General features: G+C 42.5%; 1 long non-coding RNA gene across 5 annotated transcripts in view; it reads right to left on the reverse strand.

Annotated features, from left to right (window-relative positions):
- The window catches only part of LOC102080363 (uncharacterized), a 58,693-nt gene that overhangs the window by 43,152 nt on the left and 2,128 nt on the right, over positions 1-13,413 (reverse strand). The gene's annotated exons all lie outside the window — the stretch shown is intronic.

Consider the following 13,413-nt stretch of genomic DNA (forward strand, 5'->3'; position numbering starts at 1 on the left):
ATTCTTTACAGCATTTTTACTGTAAGGGTGGCAGAAACAAAATCGACACAGCACGGTATCGCGATATTTTGTGATGTGATATCATATCAATATAGTGACACCAAATATTGAAATTATTACATTATATAAATAAAACTACTGTGGGAATACTATGAATAATGGGGCTCATATTGCCTGGTAGGAAGAAATCTCTCTGCAAACAGTCACAATCTGTTAAACTTGAACTGACTGCAATCAATCTAAGAGAGAATGTTAAAGGTTTACAAATAATTGTTATCTAATTTATAAATGCAGAATAACTGCTCACGTTTCAATCAGTTTGAATAAGTGTTTGAGGGGACTCGAATCAGCTGGCTGGCAGCTAGTTCTATTCTGGTTATTAGTTATTATTAATCCTCCACAACATGTTTTTTGTCCTGTCTTTCTTGCTTCATACTTAACCAGTTGAAGCAGATGGCTGCCCCTCCCTCAGCCTCGTTGTGTTGGTGGTTTCTTCCTGTTAAAAGGGAGTTTTTCCTTCACACCTTCTCACTGTTATGCTCAAGTTATGCTCAAAGAGGATCATTTGATTTGCGGGGTTTCTCTCTAATATTGTAGTGTCTTAGAATATAAAGCACCTCACAACTGTTGTTGTGATTTGGCACTATATAAATAAATTGAATTGAATTGATTATAGTTCTATAGAACATGAATGTTGCTAATTGCAAATGTAATAGTTAAATGTGCAGTTCTGTTAAATGTGAATTTCTTTCTTTGCAGCAATAGATATCTTTAACAATTTATCACAGTTTGTTTCTGTATTATCTGAACCAGATTGTGTGTAATTGCCAACTTGACCCCATTCAATCACAGACTGACAGAAGACTGATAACAAATTGGCTTCTTCTCCTGCTTTTGTCTGTGCTGGTCAACAGGTCTGTCTGACGTGGCCATCGTGTTTAAATAAAGCAGGCTTCTCTCTTAATGTTAGTGTTAGCGCCCATGTTGCGACTGCTTGATCAGTTCAGTACAGTGTGGGCACAGAGCACAAACACTTTGGTTGTGCCGATGAAACTGAACTCAATTTTTTTAAAGAATGAAGAACAGTTAAGAACAATGGAAATTGCAGTTATTTCTGTGGCAGAGCTGTTTACAGACCTGCTGCGCCGCTCACTGTCTCTACAAACCAGTTAACCCATAATTCATTAACATAAAGTGTGACTGAAAATAGCAAAACAAAGTCAAACTATGCCATATCAGTGATGTCAAGTGAAGTATGATAACATATTTGAATTGGAAATCTGGCAAAGTGATGATAACAACCTTGTGCACTCGCTCGGAAGGCGAGAAGAGGGTTAAGCGAACAAAGCCTTGAAAAAGAGTCCAATTCTCCAGCTCCTGCCCCAATCCTCGCAGTTACCCCCACAAAGTACACAAGAAAAAAGAAAATAGTATCATGCATATCATTCATTAGCAGCAAATAAAAGAAATTCTCTCTAATAGTGCCCCCAAATCCCTGAGCTCCCAGCACCACGGCGCAGGGAACTAAGGAAATGGGGGAGAGAGATGCAAAAGGAAGCCGTCTCCCTCAAGTGCTTGTTAGGCCCAAATTATTATGGCGATGAATAATTTTAAAAATAAATAAGAAAATAAATAAATAAAAAAAGGAACATTTATAGATCTAAGTATTATCAGAGGAGCCGCGGGTCTGTTGCCAAGCTCTCTGGGCCCGTTTGAAATCCGCCTTTGTTTTTCACTTTGATCTTTAACTGCTAACCTATCCATTGACTTCACCTGAATCCCCCACCCGTCAGCGCTTCTTCACCCACTTCCTCCTGTTAAACTTTTCTCCTACGAGGCGCAGCACTGCCCGCACTAAGTGGCAATCATGATCGCATCATCCTCATCATCCTTGTCATTAAATTTCTGTTCTTCCACAACAATAATTAACATACTGCACAGGGAGCAAGATTAGGCAGAGAGAGAGATGCTGTGGTAAATGAATATAGAGCAACACAGAGCAAAGAGTGGAGGGAAGGAAGCCATGTTGGAGAAAAAAAAAAGACAGAAAGGAGATGAGAGAACACTGAGACCAGCTCGAAGACTCGGCTTTCTCTCCTCCTATCACAGTTTCTCTGATTTGCATTCTTTTTTCGCTCCTTGCTTTCATTTATTTTCCTCTTGGTTTCTCTGCTTACTGTTTATCTTTTCTTTTCTTGTTTGTTCACTCTGCCTATCTTTTATATTTCTTCTCATCTACTTCCCTCTGACTTTCTTCCTCCTCCTCTGGTCACTTCTTCCTTCTTCTCATTTCTGGTTTCTGCTTTTCTGCCATGCTTTACATTCCCATTTGGTTCCTCTTGTTTTATCTCATCCTTTCCTTCACTTACCCCTCCTTCCTTCTTATGTTTTTGTGTCTTTTCTCATTTTCTTCTCCTCTTTCATTTCAGATTTTTCATTTCCTTTTCTCTTTCACCCATGTTCTACTTGTATCACCTTCATTTCATTTCCCTTATTTCTTACTTCTTCTTTTTACACTTCCCTCCTCAGTATCTTCTTTCCTTTGCCATCCTCTTGCTTCTTTTTCTTTAATCTAATCCCTTTTCCTCCTTCCTCGCATTTCATTTTCTCTCATATATGTTTTCCCCCCCGCTATGAGTCCCTCTGGTATCCCTTTTCATAATTTCTTCCTCTTTTTCTTATTTTACTTTCAACTTAATTCCTTTTATCTCATTTCCTGCCACCTTGCTTCCTCACTTCTCACTATAAAATCTCCTCTTACCTATTTGTATCATCATTTCTTCTTTTCAAACATCATTACCTGTTTCCTGTCTTTTTTACCCATCGTCCTTTACATGCTTTTCCATGCCCACACCCTTTGTCTCATTTCCTTCTCTTTACCTTCATAAGTTTGTCTTTTTTAAAATCTACTTTGCTGTTCTCATTTTCTCATGAACCCACTTTTCCATTCTCACTGTTTCTCTTTTTCTCATTTAATTTTATTAATTTCTTCTGCTCTAATTTACTTTCCTTTTTCCTCTCATGTTCTCATTTCTGCTCTTTCTTTCTTCCCAGTTCTCTAATTTCTTCCTCTTTCGCCCTTCCCCCAAAACTTCCTTTAACTGCATTTCCTTCTTTTCTCCTAGCATTTCCTCTAATTTCCTTTCTCTCTTTCCCTCACATTGACTTGACCTCCTGCACTGATGTTTCTTCTAATTTCAACTTTGTTTCCTCTTTTCTCAGTTCATATGTTTTTTAACCATCTCCTCTACTTTTCTTCCTTTTTTCTTTTACAGTCTTTTTCACTCTTCCCTTCCTATCTCCCCCTTCTCCCTAATTCCTCCATTTTTATTATCTTCTTCTTGTCTCATTTATTTTCTTTTCCTTTTTTGCTTTTTATGTCCTTCCTTCTGCTCCATTCTCATCTTCCTCCTGAGCGTTTCAGACTTTCAGTGAAGCAGCATCTCAGCCCTGTGGTCTGTGCCTGGCCTCTGATTCATATTATAATGAGACGTAGCCCAACATCCCATTTTCACTGTACTCTTCCCCACCTCCTTCCCTGGCTCTCATGTTTTCCCTGGTACCCAACGTCACCCCCCACTCTCCCCACTTTGCTCCCCAGGTCCCCGAGTGGCTCGCTCGATTCCGTTTCATCACACATCAAACGGGCCCAACGCGATCCACGCAGGGAGGACCCAGGGACCCGAACATCTGCACGGGGAGGCATGTGTTGTGTGGTACTCCAGCGTCCGAGGGGCTGGAGGGGGGGAGGACACGCAGTGCTACGAGCAGATGTCACTGGGAGCTGAGCAGCAGGCTGGGGGGATGCCGCAGGGAAAGAGAGACATAGCGAGGGACCCACCCCTGCAGCCCTGCCTGGGGAAGGGGGAGAGAGGAGATAAACCTGAGTTTCTCCAAACACTCCACCTTTGCTCTGCTCTCCTCTCCTCACCTTGCAGCTCAACACCCCCTCCTGCTCCCCATTTTGACAGTACATTTAGGTAATTAGTCACCTCGGCACTAATAACCTAATCATTGCTTGTCTGGGTGTGTTTTCGCTCCATTTCAAAGTCTGTGTCCTCCACGGGCTCTCCCCAGAGTCCTGGTGTGGAGGTGGAGGGGCAAAGGAGGCGTACAATTACCTTTGTCTGGTTACTCCCCATGGCACAGAGAGAGCCAATGCTCTGATCCCAACCAAAGCAAGGGCCCCTTTTAATGGAGAGAGAGAGCCTGCTCTTTGGAAAGGGTCAAGATTGCTCTCACATCCATTAACACCGAAGCTATTTCATCACTGCCTTGTTCTGGCAGGCGGGAGCTGTAGGGGACTGTGATCAGCCTCAGTCGAGCACAGACGCTGACATTTCCCCAGTTAGTGAAAGTGGCAATCCGGAGCTTCTGCTGTCAATGAGTCATCAAAGGGCTTGTTTGAGAACAGCTGTTGACGTCAGTGCACTGCCACAAGCGTTAACCCTTGTTGAGATATGAAGTTGTTTTTTTTCCCCGTCTGCATGCATGGGCATCATACAGGCAGATCTCTAAGTTCACAGTTAATCTGCCATCAAGCAGGCAGCGTCTTCTGACAGCTCGAGCGGCACGGTGAATATTAAAAACTTGATTTTTGCAGGTGTCTGGTGTTTATTACAAGTATACTTTGCTCAACTGCCCAACATTTTCCAAAATATACTTTAAAATTTTGTTGTTTTTGTTTTTTTGCAGGGGTTTTTGTGCCAGGAAGGTATTAAATTTCTTTTATTTCAGAGCTTTGAAATCCTCCAGTAGTAATGCGTTGTTTTCGAACTACTTCACTGTCTCACATACAGCTGCAGTCACTGTTCAGAACTGAAAAGTTGTTTCTCCAATTTTAGTGTGTTCGTGCGTTTTTAAAGCCAGAATGTGGAAACAACACGGACGCTACATATAAAATTTGTTGAATTTTAATACTCAGAGTGTTTACAAAACATGCTGGAAGCTGAGTTTCCAGTATAAGGAGTAATAATAAAAACACAGCTGTACCTTACCTGCAATTTTTCCACCATTCTATGATTTGATTTGACAAATTTATTTTCATTCACCGTGTTTTGGTGTAGGACATCAACAAGTTGCCAAAATTGTATCTGTTTTTTTTTTAAATACAACTTGAGGAAGAGTTCACGTGAATTTTCCCAGTTGGAAATTAATTTTTTACGTTATTCCAACACTGCATGAATGCACAATGAGATTTAGACACACAGGGTACAAAAATATAGATTTGACTGCTGTGACTTAACTGTGGGTTTGTATTAGGCCAATATGATGAGTATGATAATGCACTTATATTACATTTACAACGTAGTTTAGCAGAGGGAGAATTTTTTGATTATCATTCAATTTAAAGTATATCTGAAGCTGCGTTTAGTTTTGCAAACATCTTAGCACAAACTACAGTAATGCACAGATGAAAAGGTTGAGAAATAAACAACAGAAATAGTCACAGTGAGTTTATGTAAGAAGCAGTAAAAGAGCTAAGAAACTTCCTAGATTTTCAATCTGTATTTGCTTTTCAATTTGGAATATTTTTCAAATCTCCACAGTTTAGACTCGTGTCCTGTAAGCACAAAAAAAATCTGCTTATCGTTGCTCTGAAATCAGCCTCCTTCATTCCTTATAGTGTCGTGGTTTTGGTTTTGGATCTCCAGCTGTGCTCACTGCGACAGCCGTCATGTCACCCTCTTTATTATTCAAGTTTCTTGGAGCAAACAGCTGTTTTGCATGGCAGATTGAATCAGAGCTTGTCATGACTCTTTTACTTACTCTGGTGATGGATAGAAGGACTAAATTCTTGCATTGTGGCACAGTTAAAAAAAAGAAAAAAGAAAAGAAAAGAAGCTGATGTTGTAACCCCTCAGTACGCGGATGACGAATTGCAAAAGACTGTAGTTTTTAAGTGTGCTGTGGAGGTTGTTAGAGTGAGATTTTCACAGTGTACATTTATACTTGTATATAAATTAAGTTTCACAATGAATAAAACATCTAAACTTCACATGCATAGACTTTTAGCTATAGAGGCAAACGTCAAAAGCAGAGAGCAACAAAATTAATCGTTGCAGCCACTAACAATATTCTTGTACGTAACAAACTCCTTCGAATGGCTTTCACAAGGAAACGCGTGGTAGACAGGCTTTATTAGACGGAGCTGAATGCATTGCTTTGGCTTGATGGCGAAGTCGATGTGCTTTATCACAGTCTGGGTAATGAGAGATAACTTCCCTGCTTCTGCAGGAATCGAGTCCGGCACCACAACCCCCATGCATTTTTTATCAGCTGCAATTACTCAGAGCTTGTTGATATTTCCCATTCGTTTCATTTGGGAAAATTTGCATCTGATAACCAGAGGCCTGCTGTAGGGCTAAGCGAACTGTGCTGCAGTAAATTATAGGTCTCAGACTGTCCAACAACAAACCGGAGGATTTGCTAATGGCCACTCTGCAGAAGAGGTCATCTGCAGAGAGTTCTTCCTTTTTAGATGTACTGTGCACATTCATTCTCCTGGCAGTTTAGTCAAAACCTGTGAATAGTATGCATAGTGCTTTTCAATATTCTTCATTTGGATCATTCTCCCCCTCCTCACACGAGGTTGCACGTAAATGATGAAACAGTCTGCGATTTATGACCTCGCTCAAGGTGTAAAGGCGTAAGGTATCACCTGACTACCAAAAATGCTCAAACTGCTTTAACCAAGACGAGCTTTGCTTCATTTCTCCAGCTGCACTCTATAAGTAGCAAAAATTACCTAGATCTAGGCCCAGCATCCTCAAAGTGGTTGCATGTTGTGGAGCCCTCAAACACGGCAAGGAAAAAAAACTACAGTGTGGTACTTTTCATTTGTCTACAATTCATTTGATACAAAGATAAAGCACCACAGAGCAAGACTGAGGGAGTCTTCGGTTTCAACTCTTCTGTTCTACCAGACTAAATTTCTACAACAGTGACAAACACCACCATGTTCAGTGTGTGCGTTTTTCTTGTGTAGTCTTCAGTTACATGCTGACTCTCAAAATCGCCACTCGATAATCAAAACTTTTGGTTCTTGGCCTAGGCCTGGAGTTTTTAGAAAACTGGCTTTATTTTAAACGATTAAACTATAAATAATTTGGTGTCTCTTAATTGGACTGCCCTCATCCATACCTTGTCAGGTGCAGACAGTTAGCAAGGCAACACTGTAAATTCATGCACTGCCACTGCAAGGCAATGAGGGGTTGTCCTCACAATTAAATTACTGGGCAGCTGCAACATGGTACAAATAAAAATGGACAAAAATTAGATTGCCAGAAAATACATAATTGAGACACATTCCAAAAGTCATTGCACGATGAAGAAATCTATGATGGCTGGGTCAAAATATGTGATTATAGAGCATTTAATATATGCAGACTATGACAGGTGGCCACAAGCCTAAAGATGTCAGCCACTGCCCCAGAGTAATAAAAGAAAAGAATCACCGCATGATGTTGCTTTTGTATTGTCGGTTTCTCCGGCGTACAGCGCTTTCTTTAATCAACTCTAATTAGCAGCAGTTCTTTTCGATTAATGCCGCAGACCTGAGGTAGAGATGAAGCTTTGAATATCAGTATCTCCCTGACAGGACGGGGAAGATGAGAGCTGATTGACAGGCAGCCTTCTACCCTGATCAAGGTGAGGAGACCAGGGTGGCTGCTTCCTGTTGTCTTGGATTTCTTGTAATTGACAGGTGCAGAGAGACGTTCGGGGGTCCTCGTGGAGCTCTTTGCCGTTTATGCAGATTAACACGTCACAAGTACAAATGAATAAATAAGCCGGTAAGCGCGAATCAGGCATTTAGCCTGAGGGGACGCCATCATTAACAGATTAAACAAAGTGACTAATCACAAAAACAATCCGCTTCAGAAGTGGAGAAAGTCAAAAGACGGCAAAGTTTGGGGGTAAAAAGCTAAGCAACCTTAATTATTCAGCTATTGGCAAACAAAAGATATGAATACATAATAAACAGAGTGCTGACAGATAATAGATTTTTTTAACAGATAATTTTGATGAAAGAGAATTTGCTTGCTTATCTGCATTTCTTCCATAGCACACAGAAGAATTGGATGTTTATAATGAAGGAAGTTCATAATTCAAGCCAAAAATGATCTTCGAGGGCGGGATCACACGGATGGCTTAAATTCTTAAAGCAGTCAGGCAGTGTGGGCATCCGAGGCAGAGGCCTCATGGGAATGCTTTAGGTCAGTGTGAAGAAAATGGTGGGATAACAGATGATGAACAAACGAGACCCACGCAGGGTGTACTGACACTAAAAAGAAAATCCTGCATCCTTTGAAGCCCAAATGAGCTGACGTGAGGTCCACATATTCCACACACACACCCATGGGCACTGCTCATGAACTGAATCCTTAAGAATCAACCAGAAATCAGATTTTTTTTTCATGGTGTTTTATACATATATAAAACTCAGACGACCAGAGCGGCCGTAACCTCAAATTCAACTCCATTCCTGGAAACAACTCAGCTGTAAACACATCACTGCTTGTAAATTGGCCTAAAAGCGCTCCTGGTTTCTAGACTTCCCTTCACGCGCAGCGGACACCAGCCTACTTTGACCTTCACACCGAGCCATGGCCCAAAACCTCAGCTATTGATTTTTCTAACTATCTGTTTACTCCTCGTCTGCACACTTTCCCAGCTGCTTGGAGAGCATCGTTTGCCCCGAGGCGATCAGCAGGGCTCAGCTTGTTCCAGTCTTTGATCATCGTTCACCCAGCGGATTAACATATGCACACTCTCTTCCTCCCTTTGTCGCTGAGCTTGATAATAAATCTACGGCCTTCCTCTATCTCTCTCTCCCTCTCTCTCGCTCCAATATAGGACGAGCCATGAATCAATCAGCCTCGCTTTACGCCTCGTGTCCGACATGGATGCAAATCACAGAAGGATCTACGGGTAAAGCTCTGCTTATTAAAACCCGATGCCTGACTCATTACAACCCGCTCGCGCATGTGCGTGTCTCCGAGATGAACAGCAGGTAACACTCATGAAATACAGCAACTCCGGTGGAGATAGAGGAGATAGAACACAGACGGACAAGATTAACTGATTTCTAAGACTATTATCTCAACAGAGGCCAAAACTAAGCCTAACCCACTTTGCCAAACCAAAAAGAGAATGGGAAGCTAATGAAGTTAATTACTGAGTCATTGTGGGAGGTTACAGCCTCGTCTAAGAGGCTTAATCTGAGGGAAACTGCAGTGCAGAGGCTCGAGTTCATACCTGCCCTCGCTGTGCAGTAAGTGTACTAATTAAGGTTGGTTTGAGCGTACAACCATCCCAGTTAGCTCACTTAAAGGGCCAGGGCTTCTGGGGTTTGGAACAACACTCTTAAGGACTCTGCAAGTAGGACACTGAGCAAATGTGTGCGAGACCAAGCGGGAAGAAGAGAAAGTGTGCGTATTTCCAGGTAGACGGGTGACTTTTTTCTTAAAAAGCAACCCATGTGGTTTCTCTAATGGCCACTGTTGAGGCACACCCTCACTCCCCGTTGCCTTTCTTATTTATTACGACCTAATTATATCAGTGTGTCAGCTAACACAACCAGCTCCTTGCCCTAAATGCCGCAATGCTCTTGTGACTGAGCTCGTACTTGCAGACCTTATGTTTCTGAGCTGTGTACCATTTAACCATGGCTTCTCAAGGCTCACAGGGTTGTTTAGCCTGCTCTTTTTTTTGCACCCCCACTCTGCCCATCAAGAATGCAACGGACAAGGCAGAGGACCACATGTGGCGAATGAAAATACAGTAACAACATGAGCTCAGGACTGGCAGGAGGAGGAAGAGGAGGAGGAGGAGGAGAAGGAGTGGGTCTGGACGAGTTCCCCTCCTCATCATCAGCATGTCGGCCTGAGCAGGCCTGCGAGGTGCCATAGCTGGGGCCCTATTAAAAAAAAGAGGAGGGAAAAAAAAAAACGAAGCCCAGCTAGCTGGAAAAGATCCGTCCTCTCACCTCGGAAAACAACAACCCCACTCGCTCCGACAGTGAGACAATCAGCCGTGAGCTGCTCAGGGTGAGGCGGCAGGTGACCCGGCGTGCCAAGATGAGGCCGGTTCCACACACTGATGAGCGCTTTCACAGACATCAAACGGGAGTGCCGCAGACCTCCCCACGACCTGCCTGTGCTGCCTTGTCTCCTGCTCTCTGCTTTTATTTGAGGTTGATACGGGCAGACGGATTGGCAAATATCGATCACGGCGCTCTCGGTAAAATTCTCCCTTCAGGTCTGAGAGGTGATTACAGGCCTTGGACCCAGCTGATGCAGCCTGTGTGCGTGTATGTGTGGACATTTAGGTTTTCTCCTACCCCGCCTCTCAGACAGGCTGAGGAGAGCAGCCCCATATTCTTTGGTTCGAATGTCTCCAATCATCTGCAGAAGAGAGACATCTTTAAAAAACACCCAGACAGACGGGCGGGTGGGCAGGCAGGCACACTGTACAACACAGAAAATAGGTTATAAAGCACGGAGAATAATGCATGTGAATCTCAATCATCGAAATTCAAATGATTTGGAAGCATCCCCAACCAGCCCTCCTCTCCTTGTCTGCCTTCTGTCGAGGCCTCAGAGCTCACCAATCGGATCGGAGGGAAACAGGCTGCAGATTCAGAGGGTTTGCATTAGGAATGGCCCGTTATTAATTAAGCTCGTGGAGAAGAGTTTTTTGACAGCGGCTCCCGAGGCGGCGAGCGGTGTGGATCTTGGCGCTGACCTGGCCCAGCAGGGGAAGGAGCTGTGTCTTTGAGGTGGTGGTGGCGGTGGTGGAGGGGAGTAGACGGGGGCTAGAATAGGTGGTAGGCGGGAGAGAAAGAGGAGGAAGGTGGCGGATGAGGGGTGGGGGTTGGGGGGCTGGCTTCATGCCGACAGCCAGGCCTGCCACGTCTGCGTGCCCGCTTTGAAGTGTCACCTTGAGGGAAGAGCCGATGGCCGGGAAGCCGGGAGGGCGGGAGCCGCGGAGAGGAGTGGCACGGTTGGCATTGCCAGACACGGCGCTTTAATATTGCATGGGCTCCCGTCCATCTCTGTACACACTCAGGACATTCCTTCTGCTTGATTTAGTTTGAAAGTAGATCTTTGTTTTTTTTGTTTTTTTTTCCTCCCTCTCCTTTCCCCTCCTCTCTCGCCATGCTGTGGCTCAACACCTGTGCTTGTTTTGTGCTCATTCCTGCCTGAACAAATGTCAAGCTCTGCAGTCAGAGGAACTTTAACAACTCCTTGCATTATGAAAGTTGACAGCGTTGCATTTGGCCTGCTGAGTGACATAAAGTCTGTGCAATAATATGTATTATAGTGCAATAAACATTCTGTCGATCAAAAGCTAATATGTTGACAGAAATATTGATGTTTTCTTTTTTCATAAAACACACGCATACACACACACACACCAAAAAAAATCTGTTAGTACAGTGAAAATGAAACCAATGTGTTTCCAGTGCTGAAGATATGTTGTTGAAACTTTAAGATCAATATACAATTAAAAGAAGATGTGCAAACATTTTATACTTTCTGGTCTCCAAGACACTTGCCAGCCCTTAAACTCTTGGATGCTGAGAAAATTTAAACTTGGCAAAAAAAATCTTTAGTAAGAAGCATTTCACACTTAGCTTTTGTTTCAGTATAAAACCAAAGAAACTGGCAGATCGATACTCCCATACCTTAGTGGCCAACTTTCTCCACAGTCTTACCAAATAAAGGAAAAAAAGGAACTCTCACTCCAAATTTGCTAATTTCTAATGCTGCTTTTATCACTTCCTCCAGTGCCATCCTCCCTTTATGAAAACCAAACCATACCGCTGGGGACTCAACTTAAACTTTTATTACTTCTCTCCCATCATCACTGTGCTCGCCTGACCTGCTGCCAGCGCAGTTACAGAACACGGCGGAGAATTAAACATGGCGTTAGTTTGAGAAGATGCATAAGAGGGAAGTTTATCAACAGAGGCTGCAAGAAGGAGGTGTTTTGAAGTGAGGAAAAGCGCATTTAAAAAAACACTCACGCTGCACGCACTTTCTACCCACTTTAACAACCGTCCCAGTTCACAAATAGTAGTTTTAACTCCCCTGATTAGCACTGACATCTGCAGCCTTTCATCTCTCCCTCCATCTTGTTTTTTTAATCAGATTAACCCAAACGGGCATCCTTTAATGGCCTCTTTTTTAGGAAAGCTGAAAGAGGAGAGATAATTAAAATAATTAAACCGCTGGGACCGGTCTGTGCACGCTCATCTCCGGCTCTTTTCTTTTCTTCTTGCCTTTAAGTTTTGATTCCGCCTTGCTTACCGATTCAAGCAGCACAGAAAAAGAGAGGGAGAGAGAGAAAGACTCATCATCCTCACTTAATTGCATTAAGTTGACTCTCGGAGGTCCAATTTTTCCCTCCAAAACCAACAGCCAATGTAGGATCTGATCTTTAGGTGCATGTCAGCCTTCTAAATGTGGAAGCGGTGGGGGGAGGAGGCCACACTTCTAAACAGTCTTTATGGAGCATATTTATTTAGTCAGTGAGTGTATTTTGCATAAGGCCAAAGATAAAAAAAAAAAAGAAAAAAGGAGGGCGGGAGTATCCTCTTTAATGATTATTTATTCATGGACTTTTAAGCTTTTAATGAGGACAAATGAAGGCGTTTTTCAGAGTGTCAGTATGTAGTATGCTTACCAAAAATATTCTTGTTTAGCATTTTCTTTTGCACTGTGTGTCCGCGAGGAATAAACACTAACATTTAAATATAACTAGGAGTTTGGAGCAATCAGTTTATCTTGATCTCGCATACAAACATCAAATCTCCCGCAAGTTTTGATCAAATTCTGTAATGATGACGCCGATGATGCTGATTATGATTTAACAGTTTACAGCGTTCCTTGTAACTGGAGCTAAATCTCATTGATATCCGCTACAACAACAAAAAAACAAAAAAAAAGAACTGAAATTATAGGAGTCTGGGTGTTTTTCAGAATAAGAGTTTTTTCATTTATTTCCAATTAAAACACCCATGACAACGTTATCAATCAACAGTCTTGGGATTGAACTGTTTTACATCAGCTATTCACGCCTGTGTAAGTTATTCCCCTTCATGCAAACACACGTCATACACTGGTATATTGTAGCTTCCAAGCTGACAGCCCAAAGGGAAAAAAGTAGGCTATACTGCACCATCTGAGTTATATTCTACATTATAGGTGTACATATCTTGAATATTATAATTACACGTCTTCAGATGAATTCAAACTTCCTGTCAGAAAGAATCTAATGAATTCTTGCATGAGGATTTTACTGAGAGCAACAGCCCTGACATCTTCCTCGGAGTGCAGCCCCAAACTTTACACAAGCTTCGATGTCTTTTTCCCCTCTCATACACTTTCACTTCATTCAGATCATTTT

This window comes from Oreochromis niloticus, linkage group LG7 (genome assembly GCF_001858045.2).
Source record: "Oreochromis niloticus isolate F11D_XX linkage group LG7, O_niloticus_UMD_NMBU, whole genome shotgun sequence".
Lineage (NCBI taxonomy): Eukaryota > Metazoa > Chordata > Actinopteri > Cichliformes > Cichlidae > Oreochromis > Oreochromis niloticus.